The sequence below is a fragment of the Aedes aegypti genome, chromosome 3 (genome assembly GCF_002204515.2).
Source record: "Aedes aegypti strain LVP_AGWG chromosome 3, AaegL5.0 Primary Assembly, whole genome shotgun sequence".
NCBI classification, from domain to species: Eukaryota; Metazoa; Arthropoda; class Insecta; order Diptera; family Culicidae; genus Aedes; species Aedes aegypti.
In genome coordinates, this window is record NC_035109.1 from 115,841,548 (window position 1) to 115,865,601 (window position 24,054).

The following is a 24,054-nucleotide window of genomic DNA, read 5'->3' on the forward strand; positions in this document are numbered from 1 at the left end:
TGACGAGTTGAAGCGAAGAGATCTTACACCAGCGTTGGATCACAAATTGAGTTAGAAGTGGGATTTATTGGGTTTTGCTTGGAACTGTTAACCTTAATCTGGCCAGGAATTAGCCAATGTCAAATTTGGTGTCAATTCTGCAGAAAAGCATTGCTCGTGTCACAGTAAATAAGAAGACGAGCAGTCAACGTGGACATAGTGAATCACCAGTTGGGCGGAAATGCTCAAAACTTGATTAAACGGAACGTACTGAGGAGGATGCATTGAAAAGCAAAACTAATTTGAGCATTACATTTCCCCATAATGAGTTGAGAGCTTTCAATGGCTAAGAGTTTTGAGAGAAACTTCAATTTTATAATTACTTTCAGTAGAACTTGGAACGTTGCTTTGGGTGCTGTTCATCCACTGACTGAGTGTAGGGTAAATTATTTAATTTTGAAAACACATGTTTCAAGACTCCAGGCTACATGTTTGATTGATTTTGGTATTTGCTTAACACATATAATTCCGGTTCACATGGCGTTGCCTGATTTTCATACATAAATCATCAAGAAAAGTGAAATGCACTGCACCAAACTTGAAATAAAAGTCCCTTTCGCTTCGAATGGTACCAGCAAATTATAACTGCATGCAAATGCTTCGAGTAAGTTCGCACGTCGTGTTGGTAATTAGCATGGAGCAAACGTTGAGAGAGTTCACATGAATGATTTATTTTTAGTGTCAAGACACTCATTTAGCGCACATAACCATTGTAAGGGCATGTAAATAAAATGCTTCGTTTCTCAATATTAACTATGCTTATGCTATTTAAACCACATCGGCTTGAGCTGCATGAAATGCTGAAGACTGATAATTTGCATTGATGTACCGCAGACATAGAAGCAAGACAAAGCCTAGTGTGAGTAATTCTCCAGAAACAAATACAGTACACATAGGATGACGTATGGAAATTCGGTAAAAGATTATCCGCCCCCCCCCCCCCCCCTCAATCGATGGAATCAAAACTAAAAATATTGTTTATCAAAAATGAATACATCGGAAAATTTTGCTACAAAATGGTACTCTAAACATGGGACAAAATGCTCAATATTTCAGAACTTTCTTCCATATTATCCTTTATATTATCAAACTTATTTCAACAAAATCAGTACTCCGTCAATCTCTTTTTGCTTAAGCTATTTGTTGTTTATTAAACATCCTTCCACATTGCAACAAAATATGTTCCACCATTCAACAAAACATTTGTAAGAATTGGGGCCTTCCTTAGCCGAGTGGTTAGAGTTCGCGCAAAGCCATGCTGAAGGTGTCTGGGTTTGATTCCCGGTTGTTCCACGATCTTTTCGTTATGGAAATTTCCTTGACTTCCCTGGGCATAAAGTATAATCGTACCTGCCACACGATATACGAATGCGAAAATCGAAACTTTGGCAAAGAAAGCTCTCTGTTAATAACTGTGGAAGTGCTCATAAGAACACTATGCTGAGAAGCAGGCTCTGTCCCAGTGAGGAAGTAAATGCCAAGAAGAAGAATGTGTAGGAATTTAAAAAAATCTGATCTACTTAATTTTGGTTCTTAAAACTTCTTTGGATTTTTTTTTCAACTTTGACGAGTTTGCGATAGAAACTATGATTTATAAAACTTCTAAATTTATGAAAAAAATGAAAATTGATACCTTAAATTGACTTTACATCGATTATCAGAAAAACGGGATCGAATTGGTTTAGTAGTAAACAAACACGCCTTTAATTCCGAGGACCTGGGAGCGAATTTTATACCCGAGATGAATTGTACACTTTACATTAAGGTTATAGGTAGCGACGACTTCCTTTGGAAGAGAGAAGAACAGTAAAGCCGTCATTCGCGAGTTGAGCTAGCTCAGGGTTAAAAATCTCGTTTATAACGATAGAAAAAATGGCTAAACCTGGTAAACATCCTTACAATAATAACGGAACGGTGTAGGAAACGTAGGGCTATTTTAGAATTGATACAATTAATACTTAAGAAATTGAGATTATCGTTTTCTGTGGTATGTAAGTTGTGAACATGATTCTCCCAAATCGAACAGCACTGATATCAAACAATCTATTTAGTTAAATAATTTCAAAAAAAAAAACCGTAAAATGAGGTGTTAAGGTGAAGATGAATCGAAGCCAAAGCTCAAATTATCAAGAGCACGGATCTGGAGAACCAAACATCCGTTTGAGCTGAAAACCTAATCGATTGCTCACCACCAGCTAGCGACCAATCGATTAGGTTTTTAGCTTAAACGGATGTTTGGTTTTCCAGATCCGTGCTCTTGAAAATTTGAACTTTGACTTCGATTCATCTTCACCTTAAGGGATGAAAAAAAAAATCAACTCGAAGTTTAAGCAACTTCTAGTATATCAATAGCCCTACCATGTTCTCGTCGTGTATATCAAAAGCCAAATACAATTATTTCTGAGATAATCATGAAAATGTGTGATTTTTGATGGAAATGCAAAATGGGGTGTTAAGGAATTTGAGTTTCGTAAATAAAACCATATTTTGCCAACAACAAAACATAATCGTTTTGGTCAATAACTTTGATGCTTTCATTAAATTTCATAGGTTATGTTCAACTTTTATCAGGTCAATATTATTGAACTTGGAACTCCTGCAAACGCAAACCGTTTTATTTTAACTGCTAAATCTTCCATAGTTATTAACCCTATTTGGGAGCTATCAATGCATCGTAAAATAATCTTGAAATGATTTTTAAACTTATTTGCAACAGGACCACAACCTTTATATTTACAGCTTACGAATCCTAAGCTATTCTGCATAACTTCGTTAATAATCTATAATATAAGGATAATTTTAACAGAGTTCGGTTTTGAGTCGTCAGATAGATTTGGCTCACGGTTTCGCGCGTGTTTTCGTCGCCGGAGATTTTTTTTTCCTGTTTCGGAGCGTCTTGCTGGGTAGTGCTTCGTGAAGCCCAAGCAGGACAGTTCGGTTTTACGTCGTCCGATAGATTTTGCTCACGCGTGTTTTCGTCGATTTTTTTTCTGTTTTGGAGCGTCTTGCTGGGTAGGTATTTGGGAAGGCACAAGCAAGACGGTTTGTTTTCGGGACGCCAAGAAGTTTTGCTGTCAGTGTCAGTTTTGTGTTCAGTCGAGGATGGATTACCAACTGGTGAGTTCGTTTCATGCTTGTGATAACACATATTTTCTTGAAAGCGTAACTTTCAAGTAATATTAAAACAAACTTTGTATGATTCGGCACTATAAGTGTCGGCATTATGCTTTTTTCTTATACAATTTCAATATACATATATTTTTCTCTTTTAGACATTATTATAAATTATCTTTTGAATTGTTCGACATTGTGAATGTTGACGTATTTTTTAAAACTTCTACCATATCGAGGCAAAATGCACAGTAATACTCATATGTAATTTTTAAACAAACTATGTATGGTTCGTCACTACAAATGTCGGCATTATTCCTGTTTCATTTAAGTTAAAATATATACATGCAATTTTCAGTTTTCGTCATAAATAAAAACGTCTTTTGAATTGTTCGACATTATAGATGTTGACGTTTTTTTAAAGCTTCTACCAAAAACTTCTCGAGAGAAAAATACAAAACTAGCTTTAAATATAAGTCGTATATTTCCCCCTTGCCCATGGATCGCATCATCGACCAGAGGTGACTCTCAGATCTTTTTCTCCGTCACTAAAAAACACCCTTCCCGTAGTGATTGTAGAGATGCAGAGGTATTCTCGGTTTCTAGAAGCAACAATCATTACACCCTAACATTCCTTCCCCATCCCAACTGACTGTAAGGACTTGGCCGGCGCCGTTACACTGTTCGACAAAAAAATTTTTTTGGCTGAATCAGGGACGCGGTTATATGGGTCTTGAAGTGCAAGAAAAGTGTAGAAAGAGGCCGTTTTCAAATGATTTGCAGCACCCCTGGATTAGTTTTTGACAAAGTTTGAAAATTTAGAATTTTTCATCGAAAAAAGCGTAATAAGCAAAATATCAATATATTTTCAAATTCAATTATTCAACCATTGAATTAGTCAAATCAATATTTTTTAGCCCTAGATCGCTTCAGGGAAACGTGCGCCATTTCAGAAGAATATTGGCATCATTTTTATATATGAATTTGGAATGTTAACGATCATTAAACAAGCATATGAGGATGTGCACCATATTTTTCTATTCCACACATCTGGTTCATTATATAATAATTATTATAGGTTCAAAAAGACGCTTGATTATGATTTATTTCTTTGCTCCATTTTATAAAGCAATGAGCAATGCAATCCAGTAACATTTGAGTTCAACAAGGATACGACTACGGAAAATTGATGTGTCTGTGATGTGATGTGATGTGAATATATGGGCTGGTTGGTATAATAAACTCTCAGCAGAAATACGAAATATATATAGGTTGGACACTGACATGTAAGTGGTCTTACATGCGCTAGTCGGTTTATCAGGAGACGATGTCTGTAAAAAAATGTGATAACATTGTTGTTTGCAATTTCTAAATATTTCGATAGGTACTCATTAATAATTGTTTACTTATCGTGACATTTATTTTCCTCGGAATATCCCTAGGAAAATTACAGAATAACATAAAATAGCAACAAATAATTTAGTAATTATCATTATCACATTTTTTGCGAAAGCCGCCCAGGCAGGCATGAGCTCTTTTTGATTCAGTCTGTGCACAATACTAATCATTTGCGAAAATTGATTTAGTGGTAACATGCCTGCTTCTTACTTGTAAGATGAAACAATTTCTGGTTAAACCATTTCCGATATTTTTTTTTATTTTTCGATTCTAAATTTCACATGTTTTTTGGCAATTTTAATCAAACTTTCAAATTTGAGATTTGGAATGAATATCACAAATAATTGCGATATATTCAAAATGAGTAAAACACTTGTTTTTCTATGTCTTCTTGTTAAAAGAAAGAAAAATAGAAATTACGTGAAGTTTCGCAAAATTGTTTATCACAAATGTATGGATAAATTGTTTCTTCACTTAATTGAAAAGCATTTTTACTCGTTTCGAGGATATGGGAATGGAGGCTCATAAATGGACACGTTTGTCCTTATATGGGAGACGAGTTTAAAATTAACCTTAATGGTCGACTTCTTTATGTTTCCAATATGCTTACAACTAAACCCATTTGAAGAAAACATCTCATTGAACAAGAAACTAACGCTCCATTTGAAAGTTTGATTAAAATTGGTGAAAAATATGTAAAATGTAGAACCAACAAAAAAATCGGAAATGGTTTAACCAGAAATTGTATCATCTTACAAGTAAGAAGTAGACATGTAACCACTAAATCAGTTTTCACAAATGATTAGTATTGTGCGCAAACTGAATCAAAAAGATCTCATGCCTGCCTGAGTGGCTGTCAAATGATGTCACAAAAAATGTGGAATTGTTGATTACTGAATTATTGGTTGCTATTTTACGTTAGTCTGTAATTTCTAGGGATATTCTGATAACAAATGGACCTCACGATAAGTAATCTATTCTTAATGAGTACCTTTAAAAATCTTTGGAAATCGCAAATAACATTATTATGACATTTTTCACGGACTTCGCCATCGGCTCCTGATAAACCGACTAGCTCATGTAAGACCACTTACATGTCAGTGTCCAACCTAATTTTGTATTACTGCCAAGAGTTTATTAGACCAACCAGCCCATATAAACATAACAGACACATCAATTTTCCGTATTCGTATCCTTGTTGAAATCAAATGTTTCTGGATTGCATTGCTCATTGCTTTATAAAATGGAGCAAAAAATTAAATTCTAATCAAGCGTCTTCTTGAACCTATAATAATTATTATATAATGAACCAGATGTGTGGAATAGAAAAATAAGTAGTATTTATATGGTGCACATCCTCATATGCTTGTTTAATGATCGTTAACATTCCAAATTCATATATAAAAATGATGCCAATATTCTTCTGAAATGGTACACGTTACCCTGAAGCGATCTAGGGCTAAAAAATATTGATTTGACTAATTCAATGGTTGAATAATTGAATTTGAAAATATATTGATATTTTGCTTATTACGCTTTTTTTGATGAAAAATGCAATATTTTCAAACTTTGTCAAAAACTAATCCAGGGGTGCTGCAAATCATTTGAAAACGGCCTCTTTCTACACTTTTCTTGTACTTCAAGACCCATATAACCGCGTCCCTGATCCAGCCAAAAAATTTTTTTTGTCGAACAGTGTTATTGATCAATGATATTAGATCTGCTAAACTTGCACTTCGAGAGTAAGCGGAAACTCCCATCCCTTATTCATTTGGATCGTAGTGCAATTCTTACCAGTTCCGATCAATCACGGAGTAGCAACCATTGACATGTACAGTCAGTCTATGCTATGCTATGCTATGCTATGGTATAATATAAGGATAATTTCAACAAGCTTTTATTTCTTATAGGAGAAATGACCAATTCACTCTGTAAACAAGTAAACAGAATTAACGACTGAATACTTTTTAACGTGTCGGGTAGATTGGCTTGGCAGTCTTATGTTAAAAAATCAAGCGAACGAAATTTTACTCGCTCCGAGTAAAATTTCGTTCGCTGGATTTTTTAACATAAGACTGCCGAGCCAATCTACCCGACATGTAAATAATTACTACACTAAACAACATATTTGTATGCAACACCCAGTGGCATGGTCAAAAAAATACTGAATAAAAGTGTTCCAGTATCGGGCAGAAATCTAACGCACACTCTTTAACACAATGCATTCAGTGCCCGATGAGGTCGCGATTTTTCTCAAAAAGAGCTCAGAGTCTCCAAGTATCTCGGACACTATATATGACTTAACTTTAATATGAATTTCGAATGAATGAAAATGTTTCGATTTTTTTGGCATCATTGGCACATTTTCCAACGCTTGTTAATGTGTATAAAGTATGTGCTTATCAAAATCTGTTTACTTTTGTGTTATACATAAAAACAGTAAACATATAATATTTTGTCAACACTGCACTACTATGTAGGCAATGTTGACAACATTTTATTTGCATATAAAATGTTTTTTTACATACAAAGATATCGACCGTGATAATTATATTTTGAATTTGTTTACCGGCATATCGGTCTTTTTTGCTCGATGTAAGAGCTGAAAGAATGCAATGAATACTTGATGGATAGGTACTGTAAAGGAACGGCGAGAGAAATTGGATTAGATGTTGAAGAGGGCATACCATATGAAACAGTATTACTTCAATGTGAATATATACCGGTATATATTCTCATTGGTTTTACTTGAAACGTCCTTCCTTGTGGCTAACGTCCCCTATGGGAACGGCTTAGCGTGGTTTTAGAATGACACTACCAAAAAAACCAAAAGGAAGGAGGTTTCAACCGCCCTAATACTGTTTGGCGATCAAGCAGGTTCTATCGATCGGTGGCTTATCTTGTTGTTTTTACTTCGAGCAAAATAGACCGATATGCCGGTAAACAAATTCAGAATATAATTATCACGGTCGATACCTTTGTATGTAAAATAACAAAACGGCTAAAAAAGAAAAACGCAGTTCATATAGAACGATCATGTGTGTGGCTTATCGGGGAGAAATACGCATGATATGGACAAACCATCCATGACTGTGTAATGATTCCCCAAAAATATAAGTCACCGATCGATAGAACCTGCTTGATCGCCAAACAGTATTGGGGCGCTTGAAACCTCTTTCATTTTGGCTGTCTTGGTAGTGTCATTCTTAAAACACGCCACGCCGTTCCCATAGGGGATATTAGCCACAAGGAAGGAATTTCAAGTAATACTGTTCCATATGGTATGCCCTCTTCAACATCTAATCCAATTTCTCTCGCCGTTCGTTTGCGGTACCTAGGGTAAATTGGTATAATGCGCCCCAACCGGGCAATACGCCCCACTTCATTTTCTAGCGATTGAGGCTTCTCTAACACGTAACATATCTTGAAAACATATCCGCGAAAAAATGATGTTGCGCATATAAGATCTTTGGGAAGTATGAACAACCAATAGAAATACCAAGATTATCGAAAATCAGCTTTTTGGCTTAACATTTTGGGACGGATAGGCAAGCCTCGTTGTAAATGACATCCTTTACAATTGCACTTGTTACAAAAACTTTTACCGGAAGACGATTGCTAATGGACCCTTTTAGGCTAAGTAAGTGGTGGATTACTCCTTGGAAGCATTTCTACAACGCTGCGGAACTTTTTTCTATGGGTGGGGCATATTGCCCGCTTTGTTTTGAAACGTCAAGATTTGGACCGTTTACAGAAAACGTCTTGTACTCTTTTTATAAGCTACCTTGTAAGAGAAAGTTGCATGCAGAGCATGACCAACTAAGTAAATAACACTTTGACACCAAAAACTATAGAAGTAATACATTTGCCACTGCAATAGAGCAGTTTTTGCTTAGGGGGGGGGGGGGGGGGGGGGGTATTATACCTGTTTACCCTATCCATCTAGTATTCATTGCTTTCTTCTCCATGCTCCCTCTTACTTTGAGAAAAATAGACCGATATGCCGGTAAACAAATTTTCCCTAATTCAAAATATGAAATGTTGTATTAGGGCTGCCATAGGTACAAATAATAATTGGTCAATTAACTTAGAAAATTTTCAGTTATTTATTGTTGAAATGCTCATACAATGCTAAGTTGAGTAGCAAACTTTTTTCCCAGTAGAGATGTGAAGCCAGAAAAATCAAGAATGCGTATGAGTTACAAAACATACAGTTATGAGAACAAATCTAATACCAACACTGGATGTATGCGCGACATACAACAGACTTAATTCTCGGATTATTATACAGCGATAATGTTCGCGTTGCTATGTCTCAAATCGGTAATTGTTTTATCGGTTACGTCTGTTTGTCATTGGAGACTCTATGTCTGTGAATTTTTAGGTATTGAGAATAATCTACATCGTTATCATCAGTTATCATCTGATTCAGTTTCAATAGTGCACCACACCTGAATTATTCAGTTTACTGTACATTTTTTCATATTACCAAATTAAAACTGTTGGACTAGACATCCCATTGGAGTATTTTATTTCAGCAACAAATGAAAGAAGAAAGTCTTAGCTTTCATCTGTCCAAATATGAGACATGCTGATTTTTTTTAATTACCTTACACCGTGACCTCAGAAAAGTTTGTTCTGGTTTGTTGATAGCACTAAATTCCATCCCACAAAACCATAAGTAATACATTTAAAAGAACGAAAAAGATTTCATAATATTTATCTGGCATGATTTTTAGAACTGATATCCGGCAAAGTGATTGCAAGCTTTTTTGTTTGAAAATGTGGTCTAAAAATAGTTTATGAATAATTCTTCCTCTTAAAAACTGATGAAAATCTGAAATTAAAGCATTCACTGCAACTATTTCATTGATTACAATATCGATGCTTCAAATGTATTAAAAATCTATAACACATAGTGGTTGCAAAGCATTCCTGAGCTATTCGAATAGCTATATATATACATACATATACATATAAACATAAAAGTACTTGAGATAAAATCGATTTTTCCTGTACCCTCAATTCAATTTCTCTACTATCTGTAGCATCATAGAAGTATTTCGTGTTTTGCGTTTTATCGTTTTCAATGAAACACTTCCCCAGTGCATTTAAAAACATAAAAAAAACATCTCGAAGGTCACGTCTTCTTTCGTTTATTCACTAAACATGGTTGCAACAACAAACAAAAAGAAGTGTTGACCACATCGGGGCATCACTGTACTCGACCGTGTGTTCACATTGAAGTGAGAAGTGAGAAGCGGGTAATTGAGAAGGCAATATTCACGCGTATTTCGCGCAGCCGTGCGATAAAAATAAAAACAAAAATAGGAATCGATGCAAATCAAAACAAAAACAAAAATTTGCATTCTTTAGTTACTGGCTGTTCAGTGAATTTGGAAATTTGAGTCAAAAACGTTAAAATCGTGGCATCTGCAGCATAAATTCGCTAGTGTAAGTTTAAATTAGTGGCGGAGAGCTTGCACACGTAAACTAGTAAGTTTGAATACTTAAAATATCATTAAATGTTATAAATCAACCAACTTGATTCACGCAGGCTGCACTACACGATTGTTAGATTTGTGGAAGAAGAAGGCAAAAGTGATCATTCGAAAGATAATTGGGAAATCCCAGATCAAAAAGATCGTGAGTAAAGTAAAATAAATACGAATATTTCATTTGATTAGTATTCAATCATATCTATAGGATTATCGCAGGAAGTGATCGCGGTTATATAGAGAATATCGCAAGAGGAGAAGAAAACTATTTCTTGTAAGTTTTGTTATAATTTATTAAGAACCAAAAAATAACTCAAAATACTTTTCCAGTTTGAGCTGACCATTAAAGGCTGCTACGAGAAAAATAGTATTTCTGTACCGATTCCGAACATTCTCAAAAAGAAATATCGGACGTAACCTCGAAAGCGATGTCGGATGTTGGAGAGATGACGATGACGGCCTGTGGCGCCTGCGGAACGACTTCCGAAGTGGACGAGCGAATGATTGGCTGCGACAACTGCGACCGCTGGTTCCATACGCGGTGTGTTGGCGGTACGGCTGCAGCGGAGAAGGAGAGCAAGTGGTTCTGTCCGACCACCGAGTGTCAGCAGCAGTACAGTGAGTACTTGAAGAAAGTAGAGAAGGAGGAAAGGAAGAAAAAAATGAGGGGGTCCGTAGCCTTGAGGTTACGCTTTCGCTTCATAAGCGGAAGGTCATAGATTCAATTCCCAGCCCCTCCAAAAAAATAACCCGTCCAGCCACCAGAAGACGCCGCACGAAGGACCGTGCTTAGGGGAACACATCCATCCTCCGTCAGTATCAGATGGTGACTGAGACAAACTGACCCACTTCGCAGGCAGCTAGCCTCAAACGACTCAGGAACACGGCAAAACGAACCACCGCAAGAGCAATTGACTATGGCTTATGGAAATCGATTGGACCAACAGCAGAGCACTCTCCTACCTGCTCGGTGTGAGAGCAAAAAGAGCAGAAGAGAGTGAAAGCAGATGTAAATATGGATTAGCTAAAAATAGAACTGTATCGGTAAGGAAAATACAGATAAACTGATTCCGGCACAGTAGTGGCCACAAGCACGGAGTGCCTTAAAAAAAAAAAAAAGAAAGGAATTAAGAAAAAGAATAAGAAAAATAAAGCGTTAGGGGATGATTCCGATAGATCTAGTATTAAGTCAGCTAGGTCAGTCAATATTCCCGGTTCCGAGTTGGAAAAACGATTGAAAGAGTTAGAAGAGGAACAGCAGGCTAAAGAGAGGGAAATGGAGATCGAAATGATCCTGTTAGAGAAGCGAATGGAGATGGAAAGGGCCTTGAAGGAGAAGAAGATGATGTTGGAGAACGCTATCCGGGCAAAGCAGCGGGAGGAGGAAAATAAGCTTATGGAGAGGGCTTTAGCGGATGAGAAGAATCACTTGGCGGAGTTGAAGAAGATGCGTGACTCGTTCGAAGTGAAAATGAGTAGTGTGCAGAGAGAAATGAAGCAGTTGCAAACGAAGCGAGAAGGAAGTGAGAAGAAGGAAAAGGTTCTGGGAACGCCTCTCAGGAACCCGGAAGTAACGGTACCGAAGCAGTTGGAGAATAAGAAGAAGTAAGAAGAGCTGGCGCGTTCGTATCGTTGCGAGGAAGAATTGGACGACAGTGAGGACGACTCCGATGACGAAGAAGAAGAAGACTCCAACTCGGAAGAAGAAGAATTAGAACAAAAAAGTGAGGAAGATAGTTCAGAAGAAGAAGAAGAAGAAGAAGAAGTGCTGATGAAGAAAGGCAAGAACGCGAAGCCGAAAGCGAAGAAAGTGGTCGCAAACGGGCTGGGGCAGCAGCACAGCGTGCCGACGAAAATGCAGATGGCAGCGAGAAATGGAGTGACGAAGAAGCTACCGGTGTTCACCGGCAGACCGGAGGAGTGGCCGCTGTTTATCGGTTCGTACGAGGCATCCACCGAGGCGTGCGGATTTACGGACATCGAAAATCTAGTGCGTCTTCAGGAAAGCTTGAAAGGATCAGCGTTGGAAAGTGTTCGGGGGCAGCTGCTATTTCCGAAATGAGTTCCGAAAGTTAATAGCAAACTTCGGCAGCTGTATGGTCGTCTAGAGCAACTACTTCAATGTCATCTGGAGAAAGTGCGCAAGCTAGAACCACCGAAAGCTGACAAGTTGGCGACCTTCATTCCTTTCGGGATAGCGGTGGAGCAGCTCTGCGAGCATTTGGAGGCAGCGGGCTTAAAGCAACACCTGGTGAATCCATTGTTGGTGCAGGACCTCGTGGATAAGCTACCGGCCGGCGATAAGCGTGAATGGGTACGATACAAGAAGAGGAAGAAGACCGTCACCGCTCGAAACAGGAAACGCTGAGCTTGCTTGTCCTCCTGTCTTATCCTAATTTGATGGTACATTTCCTTGATGTCCCCACCAAATCCGATTCACCGTTCTCGGAACCGGTTTATCACCGCGGGCAACGATGCCAGCATGTCAGGCCCCTTCATTAGCTGCGAATTCAGCGACACTCCATTCGCAGAAGCACGGCCGTCCCACACTAAGCTACCTGGCTTCACCTCCGCCTTGAACTCGACGGACACGTTAGCCTCACATGCCTCGGTGACGATACCCGACAGAAAGTTGGTGAAGGTACGATCGGCTGTAGGAAGTCCGAATCAGCTGCTGATGAATGAAGTGTGTACCGTAGGAGAATTGGCACTGCCGGAACAGTCGTTAGATGCTCGAGCGATGTCTCAGCGTTACGAACACCTCCGGGATTTACCGGTTACACCGTATAAGAGAAATCGTCCGAGAATTCTGATCGGGTTGAATAATCTGCATACGATGGCGCCGATCGATGCAAGGTTAGGCGGACCTGGAGAACCGATAGCAGTCAAATCACCGTTGGGATGGACCATATACGGTCCAAACCGTGGAGCAGAATCGACTAATGCCAATGTTGTCGGTTACCACGGTGAAGTCACCAACGAACAGATTCACGACCTCATCAAGAGTCAGTATGCGTTGGAGGAATCGGTAATTTGTAAGGTGAAGGAGTCCGAAGAAGACAAAAGAGCCCGAGAAATCCTGGAGACGACGACCGTTAGAGTTGGAGATCGGTTTGAAACCGGATTGTTATGGAAGGCCGATGATCCACAGTTTCCAGACAGCTATCCGATGGCCCTGCGTCGGAGCAAGCAGTTGGAGATTAAGCTTGGTAAAAATCCGGCACTCAGAGAGAGCGTGCATAAGCAGATCGAGGAGTACCAGTGCAAAGGGTATGCACATCTGGCGACACCAGAGGAACTCGCCAACGCCAATCCCAACAAAGTGTGGTACATACCGTTGGACGTCGTGGTGAATCCATTGAAAGGGAAGGTTCGCTTAGTGTGGGACGGCCGTGCTTCTGCGAATGGAGTGTCGCTGAATTCGCAGCTAATGAAGGGGCCTGACATGCTGGCATCGCTGCCCGCGGTGATAAACCGGTTCCGAGAACGGTGAATCGGATTTGGTGGGGACATCAAGGAAATGTACCATCAAATTAGGATAAGACAGGAGGACAAGCAAGCTCAGCGTTTCCTGTTTCGAGCGGCGGAGAGCGAGCCTCCAAAAGTCTACGTGATGGACGTAGCCACGTTTGGCTCAACGTGTTTGCCGTGCTCAGCGCAGTTTGTCAAAAATAAGAATGCGATGGAGTACGCGGTGGAGTATCCAGAAGCGGCAGAAGCGATCGTGAAAAAGCACTATGTGGATGATTACTACGATAGTGTCGATACGGAGGAGGAGGCTATTCGCCGAGCCAGTGAGGTGAAGCTGGTTCATTCGAAAGGTGGGTTCGAAATCAGGAACTGGGTTTCGAATTCGGCACAAGTGCTCCGAAGCCTCGGAGAGCAGAAAGTGGACCAAGCGGTTCATTTCAACCAGGACAAGGAGTCAGGTACGAAAGAGTGCTCGGAATTATTTGGAACTCGAAGCAAGACACGTTTTCGTTTTCCACTGAGCACCGTGATGGTGTAAAAGAGTATTTGCGAGGTGACAAGATCCCCACAAAGCGAATCGTTCTAAGCTGCGTGATGTGATTCTTCGATCCGCTTGGGTTATTAGCCCCATTCACCGTCCACGGGAAGATATTAGTGCAGGAGTTGTGGCGGACCGGTTGTGACTGGGACGAAAAAATAGAAGGCGAATGCTTAGAAAGCTGGAAGCGGTGGATGAGCCTGCTGTCTGCTGTGGAAGCGCTGCGTATACCCAGAAGGTACTTCGGAGATCTCTACTCTTCTTCTCTCCGATCGATAGAGCTGCACATCTTCACTGACGCAAGCGAGTGCGCATACGTAGCTGTGGCATATTTTCGAGTGGCTGTGGGTGATCACGTCCGGTGTTCTCTGGTGATGGCCAGATCCAAGGTGGCACCTCTGAAGTAGCAATCCATTCCAAAATTGGAGCTGATGGCGGCGGTACTAGGTGCGAAGCTGTTGACAACAGTAAAAACAAATCATTCGCTTACTGTTCATCGGCAGTACCTGTGGACGGACTCGCAAACCGTTCTCAGCTGGATAAGATCGGATCAGCACAAGTATAAACAGGCAGTAGTGTTCAAGATAGGCGAGATTCTGGACAGTACCAGCGTAGCGCATTGGCGGTGGGTCCCGACCCGATATAATATTGCGGACGTGTTGACGAAGTGGGGTGATGGTCCTCCCCTGGTGTCGGACAGCCAGTGGTTCAGGGGACCAGAATTTCTGTACGGAGCGGAGGAAGGATGGCCTGTTCCAAACATACCAACGGCAAACACGATCGAGGAGATGAAGGCGCGTTTCCTTTTTCACGATGCAACTCGCGGTGGTCCGGTGATTGATGTGGGAGTTACCAATCGGTGGAAAAAGTTGGTGCGAATCACAGCTGCAGTGCTACGGTTCGTTGGAAACTGTCGGCGAAAAGCTGGAGGAGAGCCAATTTGGACGATCAAAGCATCGGAGGCGCTAGTGAAGAAGATAAAAGCGGGGATGAAGGTAGTTCAGCAACCGTTTCAGCAGAGTGAGTTCCAGAAGGCGGAGGTGGTGCTGTGGAAGCAAGCGCAGAGCGAAGGATTCCCGGACGAGCTGCATGCATTGAAGACGGAGCGCAATAAGGGAATGCAGTCATATTTACTGAAGCGGAAGAGCGTGCTGTATCAGCTGAAGCCGATGTTCGATGAAGATGGGGTACTGCGAGACGATGGGAGGCTGCAGCGAGCCGAGTACATGCCGTACGACAAGCGGTTCCCGATCATTTTGCCGAGGAATCACAGGATAACGGAGTTGGTCATCCAATGTTACCATGAAGCGTTCGGACATGCGAATAGGGAGACCGTTTTCAACGAGTTGAGGCAGAAGTTCCACATCCCAAAACTGCGAGCGGTGATCCGAAAGGTGGTAATCGAGTGTGTGTGGTGCAAAGTCCATCGTTGTTTACCGCAAGTCCCGCTGATGGCCCTGTTACCAGAGCAGCGGATAACACCGAGTCTGCGCCCTTTCAGTGCGGTTGGGGTAGATTACCTCGGACCAGTGACGGTAACAGTCGGCCGCCGAAGCGAGAAACGGTGGGTGGCGCTGTTTACCTGCTTAGCAGTTCGAGCAGTCCACCTCGAAGTAGTTTATTTATTTATTTATTTATTATTATCGTCAATCAAAGTAGACTACATGTTAACACTTGAATCTATATACTGCTATATCTTACAGAGTTAAAGTATATTCTTAGGTTACTACGCGACATTGTTAAGTCTATTGTCTCGCAATGTTGATTATATAAACTCATCATTCGGTTTAGAGGAGAAAATTTTGCATAATTAGTACGACGGTGATTAATAAAAAACAAGTTACGATTCCTCAATTGCCGGGAAGGAGTATACAAATTTAAACTGTTTAATAGGTTAGGAGAATCAATACGATGCGAAACAATATCGTTCACGAGTGAAACCATAGCGAATTCGCGGCGCTTTTTCAATGTCTGAATATCAATGAGCATGCATCTTGATTCATAAGATGGAAGAGGGAAGGATGTCCAGCCCAATTTACGAAGAGCATATAACAGAAATCGCTTTTGAACTGATTCAAGACGTTCTTCATGCGTCTTCATAAAAGGAGACCATACAATACTACAATACTCTAATATAGACCTCACGTAAGCGACGTACAAAGTTTTAATAGTGTATGGATCATTAAAGTTAGAACCAAAGCGTTTGATAAAACCGAGCATATTTGTTGCTTTATGTATAATGGTGTTGTAATGATCGATAAAAGTGAGTTTTGAGTCTAAAATTACGCCTAAATCTCTGTTGTTTCTTCTGTGTTTCGCTTTCTGCTAAAAGTAATAAAATTACATTTTTTAACATTTAACTGAAGTAGGCTTTTACTACACCATTCATCGAAAATAGATATTTCACTCAGATAGATGTCAATGTCGTTAGCATACTTGATTTCCATCAATAACTTCATATCATCGGCATAGATAGAAATATTTATATGCTTAAGAATGTAGGAAATATCATTTACATATAATATGAAAAGAAGAGGTCCTAGATGTGAGCCTTGAGGAACTCCTGATGTAACATGGATAGGATTCGATTTTTTACCATTATATCTCACTATTTGTTGCCGATTTGTTAAATATGATTGTATCCAGTTCAAAGATGGTTTATCAAATCCTATTTTTTCTAACTTGAAGAGTAACATAGAGATGTCAATGCGGTCAAATGCTTTGCTGAAATCAGTATACAGAGCCTCTACATAGTTACCATTGTCCATAGCATTCAAAGTATAATTGGTGAATTCTAGTAAATTTGTAGAAGTGGAACGGCCTTTAAAAAATCCATGTTGTGCATTTGTAATTATGTTCCTTAATTGCCCAAACAATTTTCTATTAACAATGGATTCAAAGAGCTTCGGAATACAGGAAATTATAGCAATTCCACGATAATTACGAATATCAGTTTTCTTCCCTGATTTGTAAATAGGTACTAAGAATGATTTCTTCCAGATTTTAGGAAATTTGCCGGATTTTAGTGACATATTGAACAGCCAAAACAAAGGAGATGTTAATTCAACAGCAAGCTTCTTCATAAATACTGGAGGGATTTCATCAGGTCCTGCACTTTTTGTGGCATCCAATCCTTTCAAGCCTGATAAGATGTCTTGTACACTTACCTGGTGCACACTAATGTCATTTGAGGGGGCAGGGAAGAATGAAAAATAATTTAGGTCCCGATCCTCTTCCGAAAATGTCGTATAGATTTCTTGGAAAAACGTTGAAAAGAGGTGGCAAATTTCTTCCGGGTTGTTAGCGTCTTTATCGTCAAGTTGCATTTTTGATGGTAGATTGTTTGATTTTAATTTTGTTTTAGTATAATTAAAGAAACTTCTTGGGGATGACTTTATATCGCTCTCAATTTTTCTATTATACTCTTCAAGTGCAGAATTTATAGCAATGTTCAACTGTTTACATAAGTCCAGGTATTTCTGCATATTATCATCACTTTCATTACATATAATTTGCAATTGGATTAGATGGACAAATTGATGTGAAGATTTGCGAAAAAGCTACACGTCTTCTCAGTGAGAATCGAACTCACGACTCCCCGATCTCTAGTTGGGGCGCGTTAACCACTACGCCATGAGAGGACTCATGAACGCAGAAGTTAACCTGAATTCGATTTCAGCTCAATAATCACGTGGTCCTCTTTCGCAAAGTGCACCTCTTTCGGAAGAATTAGATGCCCATCCAAACACAACGCTTTCTATATATATCCAATGCCTAGCCCGAGAGCGCATTGTTTTTTAGGTATAGGAATAGCACACTACACTAGCCAGCAACTGCGCTGGCTGAGGTTTCTATTGTGTGGGCTTCCAATGGGTCGCGACGTTCTCAAACGACCGGTTACGGAACATGAGTCCGTTGCTCGATAAATACTTGTTTTAATTATGAATCGTGGTTTACGGCCAACCAGCCGAGTGGAAGTTTAACAACTACCGAAAAGCTAAACATTACATATAATTTGCAATTGGATTAGATGGACAAATTGATGTGAAGATTTGCGAAAAAGCTACACGTCTTCTCAGTGAGAATCGAACTCACGACTCCCCGATCTCTAGAGATCGGGGAGTCGTGAGTTCGATTCTCACTGAGAAGACGTGTAGCTTTTTCGCAAATCTTCACATCAATTTGTCCATCTAATCCAATTGCAAATTATATGTAATGTTTAGCTTTTCGGTAGTTGTTAAACTTCCACTCGGCTGGTTGGCCGTAAACCACGATTCATAATTAAAACAAGTATTTATCGAGCAACGGACTCATGTTCCGTAACCGGTCGTTTGAGAACGTCGCGACCCATTGGAAGCCCACACAATAGAAACCTCAGCCAGCGCAGTTGCTGGCTAGTGTAGTGTGCTATTCCTATACCTAAAAAACAATGCGCTCTCGGGCTAGGCATTGGATATATATAGAAAGCGTTGTGTTTGGATGGGCATCTAATTCTTCCGAAAGAGGTGCACTTTGCGAAAGAGGACCACGTGATTATTGAGCTGAAATCGAATTCAGGTTAACTTCTGCGTTCATGAGTCCTCTCATGGCGTAGTGGTTAACGCGCCCCAACTAGAGATCGGGGAGTCGTGAGTTCGATTCTCACTGAGAAGACGTGTAGCTTTTTCGCAAATCTTCACATCAATTTGTCCATCTAATCCAATTGCAAATTATATGTAATGTTTAGCTTTTCGGTAGTTGTTAAACTTCCACTCGGCTGGTTGGCCGTAAACCACGATTCATAATTAAAACAAGTATTTATCGAGCAACGGACTCATGTTCCGTAACCGGTCGTTTGAGAACGTCGCGACCCATTGGAAGCCCACACAATAGAAACCTCAGCCAGCGCAGTTGCTGGCTAGTGTAGTGTGCTATTCCTATACCTAAAAAACAATGCGCTCTCGGGCTAGGCATTGGATATATATAGAAAGCGTTGTGTTTGGATGGGCATCTAATTCTTCCGAAAGAGGTGCACTTTGCGAAAGAGGACCACGTGATTATTGAGCTGAAATCGAATTCAGGTTAACTTCTGCGTTCATGAGTCCTCTCATGGCGTAGTGGTTAACGCGCCCCAACTAGAGATCGGGGAGTCGTGAGTTCGATTCTCACTGAGAAGACGTGTAGCTTTTTCGCAAATCTTCACATCAATTTGTCCATCTAATCCAATTGCAAATTATATGTAATGTTTAGCTTTTCGGTAGTTGTTAAACTTCCACTCGGCTGGTTGGCCGTAAACCACGATTCATAATTAAAACAAGTATCACTTTCATGTTTTTTATAAATTTGGTGAAAATATTGCTTTCGATTTTTTAAATTCCTGATATTTCTATTGAACCAGATGGGATTTTTTGAATTACCAATAAGTTTTTTCCTTTTGAGAGGTACCTCTTCACGAATAATTTCCATTAGTAAACTGTAGAATATATCAACAGCTTTTTCGACATTATTTTCTTCTCTGATCAGTGATTGCCAGTTAATTAAGTTTATTCTATTTTTTATGTTTTCATAATTTGCATTATCGTATTCATAGATATCCTCATATTCGCACACTGTGGGTCTGCAGTTATTATGAATAAATAATGAGTATTCCAGTGCTGTATGAAATGCTTCATTTTTCCACAAGGGTGCAATACTTTCATTAACGTAGAAATCTTCTTGGATGTTTGTCAATAGAAAGTCAAGGTAACAATTTTGCCGATTTTTTACATGATTAATTTGGTTCAAGCCCAAAATTGCAATTTTGTCGAAAATTAATTGTAACGTTTCGTTTTCCCCGACCACTGGAAGCATGATGCCCTCATTTTCAAAATCAGGGATGAAGTCAGCATTGCGTTGGTTGAAGTCACCATATATGTGTACTTTCACCTCAGGGGGAAGGCCAGATATGATATCTTCAGCATTTTTGAAAAAGGAGTCGTAAGCATGTTTGTTGGCATGATCAGGTGGAAAGTACACTGATGCAAATACATGTTTTTCGTTTTCTATATTTACTTTCACCCAAACATGTTCAAACTCTTTAAATTTCGAAGAACAAATAATATCAGAATTAAATTTTTTAGAGACTGCAATGAGGACCCCTCCTCCTGATTTTCTTTGTGACACATGAAAATCACGATCGTGTCTAAAAACGTTTTAATCACATCCGACAACTTCTTCGCTTTTTATAGATTCGTCCCAACTTGTTTCTGTGCCTAATATGATCGAAAAAGATGACGCTAATATGTTTTTATGGATTTGCTTGATTTTTGAAGATCCTCTCATACGATTGAAGTTCTGACAATAAACAAGAGCCTCGGAAGCTTTTGGAAGGTCTACATCATGCCTTGCATTATCAGATTCATTTAATTGTTCATCATTTAAATTTATACAATTCCTATCACAACTCGAATGGTTGCCGCAGTCATTTGAGCCTTCGTCATAGCCTAAATTATTAGCAATACATTCATTGCGTGTTAAGATACTAATATTACCTTCCTCTGTGAAGTGCGTCAATTCTGGCAAAAACACTGGCAGGAGCACCTTCCATTCAAACGTGCTGGTGCGGCATTCGTTCGGTGTGGCGTATTCGGTTGTCTGTCGCTAGGGTACGGGTTCAGCACTTCTCCTCTCTGGAATGCTATGGTTGGACGATACGAAGTGGGAGGTGGTCTCGAAAATCTTTCCTTCGCTGCTGCTAGTAATTCTCTGTCTAGAAGAGGAGTATCTGTTCTGAAGTCAATATCTCCTGCGGCATTAGCAGTACACAGCCTGTCGACGCAGTCGTGCCTGATGGCGATTCGTCGGTTTGTGTGCAAACGTGGAATGCCGCAGGAGGTCTTCTCGGATAACGGGACAAACTTCGTAGGAGCCAGTAAAGAAATTGGTAGGAGCGTGAAGCAGGTAGACGAGGAGTGTGCTGAAGCCGTCATGTGTTCCACGACGAAGTGGAATTTCAACCCACCCGGAACCCCCCATATGGGCGGTATCTGGGAACGGATGGTGAGGTCAGTGAAGGAGGCGTTGAAGGCGTTCGACGATGGGCGGAAGTTGACGGACGAAGTGCTGCAAACGACCCTTGCCGAGGCAGAGGACATGATAAATACCCGTCCTCTCACCTACCTCGCAGGAGTCAGATGAGCAGGAAGCGATTACCCCAAATCACTTTTTGCGTGGGGCGGTCGTTGCAGAAGACTTGAAAGTAGATGGACCAGTCCAGCAGGGAGAAACGTTGCGGGATGTTTACCGACGTTCGCAGTATTTGGCGGACAAACTATGGCAGCGGTGGTATAAGGAGTATCTGTCGGGTATTAACCGGCGAACGAAATGGTGCGAAGAGCGGAGACCGTTAAATGTCGGCGACCTCGTGTTTATAGTGGATGGGCAGAATCGGAAGAGCTGGATCCGAGGAATTGTTGAGAAGGTCATGGTAGCGGCAGATGGAAAAATCAGGCAGGCGGAAGTAAGAACCAGCAGGGGTGTGTTTCGCCGTGCAACGGCCAACCTTGCGGTGTTGGAGATTACTGATAGTAATTCCGGAGTAACCAATGGACAGTTACCGGATTTACGGGCTGGGGAGTGTTGACCACATCGGGGCATCACTGTACTCGACCGTGTGTTCACATTGAAGTGAGAAGTGAGAAGCGGGTAATTGAGAAGGCAATATTCACGCGTATTTCGCGCAGCCGTGCGATAAAAATAAAAACAAAAATAGGAATCGATGCAAATCAAAACAAAAACAAAAATTTGCATTCTTTAGTTACTGGCTGTTCAGTGAATTTGGAAATTTGAGTCAAAAACGTTAAAATCGTGGCATCTGCAGCATAAATTCGCTAGTGTAAGTTTAAATTAGTGGCGGAGAGCTTGCACACGTAAACTAGTAAGTTTGAATACTTAAAATATCATTAAATGTTATAAATCAACCAACTTGATTCACGCAGGCTGCACTACACGATTGTTAGATTTGTGGAAGAAGAAGGCAAAAGTGATCATTCAAAAGATAATTGGGAAATTCCAGATCAAAAAGATCGTGAGTAAAGTAAAATAAATACGAATATTTCATTTGATTAGTATTCAATCATATCTATAGGATTATCGCAGGAAGTGATCGTGGTTGTATAGAGAATATCGCAAGAGGAGAAGAAAACTATTTCTTGTTAGTTTTGTTATAATTTATTAAGAACCAAAAAATAACTCAATATACTTTGGCGGCATCCACAAATTACGTAACGCTCAAGGGGGAGGGGGGGAGTAGGCTCAAGCGTTACGGCTCATACAAAAATTGAAAATTTTTCATACAAAAAACATTACGGAGGGGGGGGGAGGTGCTCGAAAATTTTCAATTTTAGCGTTACGTAACAAATGGATGCTGCCTTTTCCAGTTTGAGCTGACCATTAAAGGCTGCTACGAGAAAAATAGTATTTCTGTACTGATACCGAACAAGAAGGGTGAATCTCTGAATTCACAACTTCCTACCAAAAAAGTTGGATTTAAAACTGTTACTAAACGTGGCAAGAATGGAAGAAAGGATCTTTCTCCGGAATGCGAACTTTCTTCCAAGGGTGAAATGGATAATGTTGATAATTACATCGAAATGAGCAATCAGTTCGATGCGCTAGACAAATTTTCCAAACACCAAATCGAAGCAGCCTCTAGCTCAAGCTCTTTAATTCAAGTGAGGAAGCAAAGAGTGCCGCCTATCGTGGTCAGTTGTTCGGAATTTGGGGGATTTAGGCAGAAGATCTTGAACTCCATTAGGGGAATCAAGGTCTCCTTTCAAATCGCAAAGAAAGGAGACTGTCGCGTTTTGCCGGAAACTTTTATCGCGAACTTCTTCTCAAACATCTTGAAGAGAAGAAGCACAATTTTTTTTACTTATGACGACAAAACTGAACGTTTGTTCAAAGTCGTCTTGAAAGGTCTCTCAAGTGACTATAAGTCACCTGAAGCTATCAAAAATGGAATAAATGATTTACAGTGGGATTCCGTTTTTGGCATGCTCCGATTTTGGCACCCCCCGATTTTGGCAACAAAATGGATCCGTTTTTGGCAACATTTTTCAATACCATTAAAATTTGTAAATTTTTGTAAATATTATCGTGTTTGTTGCTTTATCCATTTGAATAGTATGTTAACTCCACACCGATTACATTCCATTTTCGTCGATATTTCCCCAAATCTCACCAACTACTAGGACTCGCGTACGCGCTTATTTACTTCAGAATGGTCATTGGTCATACATTGGCAACGTTTCATGAGGCCAATAATCTCCACCAGTATCTCAACTAAAGACCAATCTTTTTTCTTAGGTATTCATATTGAATGACCAGCCCACTTGAATCTGCTGAGGTGATACAATAAAAAACAATGTTCTTTAGATTTGGAACAGCTTGTTTGAACAAAGCACCAGCACCGACATAAGAGCAACAAAATGACTCACACAGAGTTACAATCATAAATTTGGTCTCATCTTGTTGGCTAACTGTCTTTATTATTATGGATTTACATACATTGCGCATGTACACACTGCAATAATAGATATAAATATTTACAGCAAAATGTCGTGTATCATAACTTTTAATAAATTTCATTAAATAACATGACAAATGCGGATACAGTCCAAACTACAATTTATTCCCAATAATATCATTGAAGCGCGCGATAAATGCGACTGACAGTGTTTTAACTTTTTGTCTGTGGTATTGGTGTGTATATTGATCTTTCTGCTTCAACTATTTAAAGCTATGTACGTTCCCTCTTTTCTATAGACTCTGTAAAGCGTTAGATTTGTTAAGAGACGATCCAGAATTTTGTACAAGATTGTTAATCAAGTACACGGGTCTCAACATCATCAAAATGTTCCTTACAAGCTGAGTCTATGAGTTTCCTAACTGTACCCTGGAGAATCCTTAAGAAATTCTTGGTTCTTGTGGGATTTTTTAGAAATTTTGACGAATTCATGAGGATATCTACAGATTCCAAGT

General features: G+C 39.9%; 1 protein-coding gene and 1 long non-coding RNA gene across 3 annotated transcripts in view; both read left to right on the top strand.

The window, feature by feature from the left end:
- Nucleotides 1-24,054, top strand: part of LOC5564337 (GTPase-activating Rap/Ran-GAP domain-like protein 3) — a 469,292-nt gene that overhangs the window by 126,353 nt on the left and 318,885 nt on the right. The window lies entirely within an intron of this gene.
- LOC110678557 lies at nucleotides 9,757-10,301 on the top strand. The gene is made up of 3 exons (XR_002501734.1): nucleotides 9,757-10,044; nucleotides 10,106-10,194; nucleotides 10,255-10,301. It is a non-coding gene; the product is annotated as an uncharacterized LOC110678557 (long non-coding RNA).